Source organism: Anolis sagrei, chromosome 2, assembly GCF_037176765.1.
Source record: "Anolis sagrei isolate rAnoSag1 chromosome 2, rAnoSag1.mat, whole genome shotgun sequence".
NCBI lineage: Eukaryota > Metazoa > Chordata > Lepidosauria > Squamata > Dactyloidae > Anolis > Anolis sagrei.
The window spans coordinates 136808076-136814041 of record NC_090022.1 but is presented as its reverse complement, the minus strand read 5'-3'; positions in this window follow the sequence as shown (position 1 = coordinate 136814041).

The window sequence follows — 5966 nt, the reverse complement described above, 5'->3', positions numbered from 1 at the left end:
CTTCAACGTATGCTGAATAGGGAGTAGTGCACAAGGTGGCATTACAGGAACCCGTGGAAATCTGATTGTGGAATGCAGTGCATATCCATTATTTACGTTAAACTGACTATAGCAGAATAGTGGGTTGACGTCAGTTCAGCAACTGATGGCATTGAGGGTTAAAACTGGCACTTTGAACTGAAAAAAGAAACAAACTCCACAGATTATATCATGCCAGACAGTTCTGGACAGTAACTTGGTAACTAAAGTAAATGCAGCATCCAGCAGAAATATTTTTCAAAAACAGTTCTTGGAAAGGCATATTTTTACAAAGAGCTTCAAAGGATAATCCAACTCCAATGTGTTTTAAAGTTTTAAAGCAAAAGAAGAGAATATTCAGAAGGGTTCCTAAAATTAAGATGTAACTTGTGTTGTTAAAGGATGTCTAAATATATGCTCTTTAGCCCAGTCATAGGAATAATCCAGTCTTCTAAATGATGGGAGTGCTAGCAGCCGTAGAAAATATCGAAGAATGCTAAGTTTTGCAGTTCATCAACATCTAGTGGCTTGTACAATTCACTGCTTTTGCTTACGATTTAAGTTTCCATCTGATCAGAACTTGGAAAAAATCACTTTTCCGAACGACAATTCTCTGAATCATTTATGTATGCATAGAGTATGAAAATGAGCATTTCCAGACGATGGAACACACACACACACACACAGATACAGGTTGAGTATCCCTTATCCAAAATAATTGGGACCAGAAGTTTGTGGGGTTTTTTTCAGATTTAGAATACCTGTATTTGCATACATTGCAAGTACATAGTGAGGTATCTTGGAGATGGAACCCACATGAAATTCACTGATGTGTCGTATATATGCACCACATACATAGTTTAAAGGTAATTTTATACACAATATTATTTTAATAATTGTGCATGAAACCAAATTTGTGCATTTTGAACCATCAAAAAATAAAGTTTTCATTATCTCAGACACCCATGTGGACAGCTTTGGATTTGGAATTCTGGATGCTCAATCTGGATCAAGGTATTTCATTTCAGATATACTAGCAACTACACGCTTTCATTCTTCCAGTAGACACAGAATGGTACTGCTTTACAGCTGGTCTGCAGTCTATTATCTTTATGTAGCCACTAGGCACCCTTACCGGTGTCTGGAACATCGCCAGTGAAACAGACTGACACTTCTGTTACACACACTTCATGACTATTGAAGTGAGGATTAACAGCACCCCTGTCCTATGGATGTCTATTGAGAAGAATAAACACTCCTAGGACAAGGGTCCCCCAAGTTGGTAGTAGAAAATGCCAAGATTAGGACAAGTGAACTAGCAATATATTCTTCAAAGCTGAACAAAATACTATCTATCTACACATCTCCGTCAGGTAGGTAGCCTACACCAGGCTCAGAGCACTAGATTCCTTGTTTGATATTCTGATATGCAACAAGAATGAACAGAGATAGTTGCCTTTTGGAAAACGAGTCAGGCTATTTATTTATCAAACTGACTCTTCTGTCTTCTGACAAGCAGGAACTCTCCAAGAACTGAGATATGTTTACTTGGATGCCATATCTAGTCCTGCTTAGAGACGCTCTGCACTAAACCCTGGATCTTCTGCAGGCCTGGGGTGAAATCTTCAAGGACAGAATTTGGAATGACTTTATGCAGTATTTAGATACCTTTGCAGGTATAGATTCATAGGTGGTGCTCTTCTGCCACAATAAGAAGGCAAGAAGTTGTCTGGATGGGGAGGGACTGCCATCTTGCGAATTTTGTTTTGTACTGCAGCTGGGTGATAGCTGAGGCAGAAGCAAGCAGCAAGGAACACAGACTAGAAAATAGGGGCCCAGCAGAAAAGTGCAGGCCCTGTGACAAAAGTCATGCCTGGCTGTTTAGACCAATGATAGAAGCATTCCTATATGGAACCAGACTGCTTACCATGCTATATACATAGGGTGGAGTTGACTTGAAGGAATAACAACAAGCTATCTAGGACTCGGTAATGCCTCTATCATGCAGCCAGGAACACTGGCCTTCTTTTCAGCTGTTGGACAAAATTTTCCTTATACGTATGCCACCTATGGTGACAAACCTATGCCCACATGTTAAACACATAATTATTAAAAACGACTAATACATTAAAAAAAACTTAACCTGACTACAAGAAAGGTATCATTCAACCTCTCTCAGAGGGCATTTGAAAGCTTGGGAGTAGCCACAGGAAGCTCTCTTCTGTGTTTGCACTGGATATACCTGTGAGAGTAGTAGGACATAGAAAAATGGCATGTCAACAACAGTTCATTTCCTGAATTTCAAAGCTGAAATCCAGAGGCCAGGGGATGTGTCCTTGCAAAACCACAGAGGTGGGACAACCAATAGTTGGTAAGAGACATGAGAGCAATCAACCTCTTCTCTCTCCAAAGTCCCTTCCACTTTTTCTGGCACGAACACTCCCCAAGACCCATGCATACACACCAGTGGAATGAATCTTGCCGGAGAATGCCCTAGATCTCAAATTGTAATCCTAGGGATCAACTCCTGCATGAGAGAATTCTTCCACAGTAATACACTTTTAGTGCCATTTGTAATGGGTCCTTAATAACGGGTGGTAGCTCTCATTTATGCTTATCTGGTATGCAGGAGTTCAAGTTCTTTTTCCCAGGAGCTGGTCCTCCCATTTCTTTTCAATTGCAGACATTTAAGCATGTGCACTATTACCAACTGTGGTAATAACCAACTGTAGTTAACATCTTCTTAGGTGATCCCTCGTTGGCCGAGTAGGATAGTCTTCCAGGATCAGTGTTCTGGTGGGCCCGTAGGTGACTGTGGAGCCCTATTCTTGATCTGCATCTTCTTCCGCAGCGAGGACATCGGTTTCCAGGTGGAAGGTGGTCTCAGTCTCGGTCGGCTTGATGCGCCTTCCTCTTGGCACATTTCTCTCTTTCACCCTCCATTCATGCCTCTTCAAATTCCACAGCCCTGCTGGTCACAGCTGACCTCAAGCTGGAGCGCTCAAGGGCCAGGGCTTCTAGACATGGCAATTTCATGAATAAAAAAATGAAGTAGAAACACACGGGGTGTAGTTTTACAAGGTCTTCGGCCTCATCCAACAAATCATGGTGAAGCCTCACAAAACCACAGGTTTCCTGATTCTATAACATTGAGCTATGGCAGGTCAAAGGGTGTCAAACTGCATTCATTCTGCACGGTAAGAGAAAACACTGTATGCAATGAATGCAGAGAGAACCCAGCACATCCCACAGGAGACAAGGTTTTGAACCCGTTTGGCCAGGGAAACCTACTGCATGCCCTTAGCTGGCCGTAGTCTCTCAGGGTGCATCAACTATGCATAATTAATGTAGTCTAACACTACTTGAAGGCTATGGAGCTATAGGAGCTGTCATAAAGCAGAGAGTGTTGAGGATTGGGACACTGGTAGGGATACCAAGATACTTGTTTATAAAGCTATTGTCCTTCGAACTCTGTTGTAACCTGTAAAATGTGGACCGTCTACAAATGTGAGTCTCAACTTCTGGAACGATTCCATCAGCGGTGCCTCCAAAAAATCCTGCAAATCTCTTGGAAAAACAGGTGGATAAACATTAGCATTCTGGAAGAAGCAAAGACCACCAGCACTGAAGCGACAATCCTCCGGCATCAACTTTGCTGGACTGGCCACATTGTCCGAATGCCCGATCACCTTCTCCCAAAGAAGTTACTTGATTTAATCTAAGAGATTTAAAGATGGGCTTAAATTCAATCTTAAAAACTGTGGCATCAACGCTGAGAACTGGGGAGCCTCAATGTGAAAGAACAATGTGGATCCAGAATAGGTTTCTACAGTAATTTACGGACCCACCGCCAAAGACTCTACTTCTGGAAGATAATGACACTCAGCCATATCTAATAGCCTATGATGAGAATTCCCAGGATTGCATAACATTGAATCATGGCAGTTAAAGGTCCCATCAACATTGCCATATAATCTAGTTTCTGAATCCAAATGATCTGCTTTGGACTATATGGCAGTGTAGACTCATCATCATCATTCATCATTGGCAATCACTCGTGTCCAAGTAGGATGGCCTTCCAAGAGTAGTTTTGCCGTGGGTCTGTAGATGACTGTGGGGGCCTATTCTTGACCTGCGTATTCTTCCACAGTGAGGACATCAGTTTCCAGATGGAAGGTGATCTTGGTCATGGTTGGCTTGATGCAACTTCTTTCTCCCTCTCATTCTCCATTCGTGTCTCTTTGATTTTCCACAGCACTGTTTGGCACAGCTGACCTCCAGTTAGGACGCTCAAGGACCAGGGCTTCCCAGTTCTCGATGCCTATGCCACAGTTTTTAAGGTTGGCTGTAGCCAGGCATGGGTAAACTTTAGCCCTCCAGGTGTTTTTGATTTCAACTCCTACAATTCCTAACAGCCTCCGCCCCTTCCCTTTCCCCCTCAGCATCTTGAGTGGGAAAGGGAAAAGGTAAAGGGAAAAGGAAGGAGCCTCTCATAATCAAGTTCAAAACAGATAACCTGTTTCCAGACACTGGATTATATAGCAGCACAGATCCAGCTAAATAGTTGTTAGCGGGTATCCCTTCTATAGTGCAGATGCCCCTTCATCAGTCTCAGAGGGAGATGGCATCTAGACCAGGCATGGGAAAACTTTCTAACTTGGGGACTACATGCCTGCACTCCCTGCTAGGAGGACTGACTGCCTGGTGATGAAAGGAAGGAAGGGAAGGAGGAAGGAAAGGGAGGAGGGGAAGGATGGAAGGAGAATGAGGGAGAGAGGGAAGGAGGGAGGAAAGAGGGAGGGAAGGAAAGACAAAAGGGAAGGAAGGATGAAACGGTGGAAGGGAAGGATGGAAGGAAGGAAGGGAAGAGAGAAGGAAAAAAAGACAAAAGGGAAGGAAGGAAAAAGAGGGAGGAAAGAGGGAAGAAGTAAGGAAGGCGAAAGAGGGAGGGAAGGGGTAGGGAGGAAGGAAAGAGAGAAGGAAGAAAGACAAAGGGGAAGGAAGGAAAAAGAGGGAGAGAGAGAGGAAAGAGGGAAGGAAGGAGAAAGAAGTAGGGAAGGCAGGTAGGGAGGAAGGAAAGACAAAAGGGAAGGAAAGAAGGACGAAAGAGTGGAAGGGAAGGATGGAAGAAAGGGATGATTGAAAAAGGGAAGGAAAAAGAAAGGGATGAAGAGAAGGATGGAAGGAAGGCAGCAAAGGATAAAGGAAAGAGAGAAGGAAAGAAAGACAAAAGGGAATGTAGGAAGGAGAAAGTGGGAGGAAGGAAGGAAAGAAGGAAGAAAGAAGGGAGGATGCAAGGAAGTAGAAAGAGGGAAGGAAGAGAGTGAGGTAGGGAGGAAGGAAAGAGAGAAGGAAGGAAAGATGAAAGGGTGGAAGGGAAGGAGAAAGAGGGCGGGAAGAAGGAAGGAAAGAGAAGGCAGGAAAGATGAAAGGGAGAAAAGAAGGGAAGGTAGAAAAAGTGGAAGGGAAGGATGGAAGGAAGGAAAGAGAAAGAAGGGAAGACGAAAGGGTGGAAGGGAGAAAGAGGGAGGGAAGGAGGAAGGAAAAGGAGAAGGAAGGAAGGAAGGGATGGTGAGAGAGAGGAGGCCCTGTGAAAGAGCCCTGATTCCGGGCCTGGGTTTGCCCATACCTGCTCCAGCCCCATCTACACCGCCATAACCATGCAATGCAGTTTCCAAGGGCATCCATCCATCCATCCATTCATTCCATGGCGGTGTAGATGAGGCCAGAGGCAATGTCCCTTTGGAGAGACAGCCCGGGCCCTTTCTGTGCAGCCTGCTGCCTTGGCCCCTCCACATGCCCTCCCTCTTTTCGCCCGTCCGGGCTGGGGGCGCGGATGCCCCCGAAGGCAGGCAGGCAGGAAGAGAGAAGGAAGGGGAGGTGGGCGCCGGCGTGGCTGCAGTGCCCCCTCCGGGGCTGGGGGCGGCGCTGGGCCCGGGCGTCTCGGG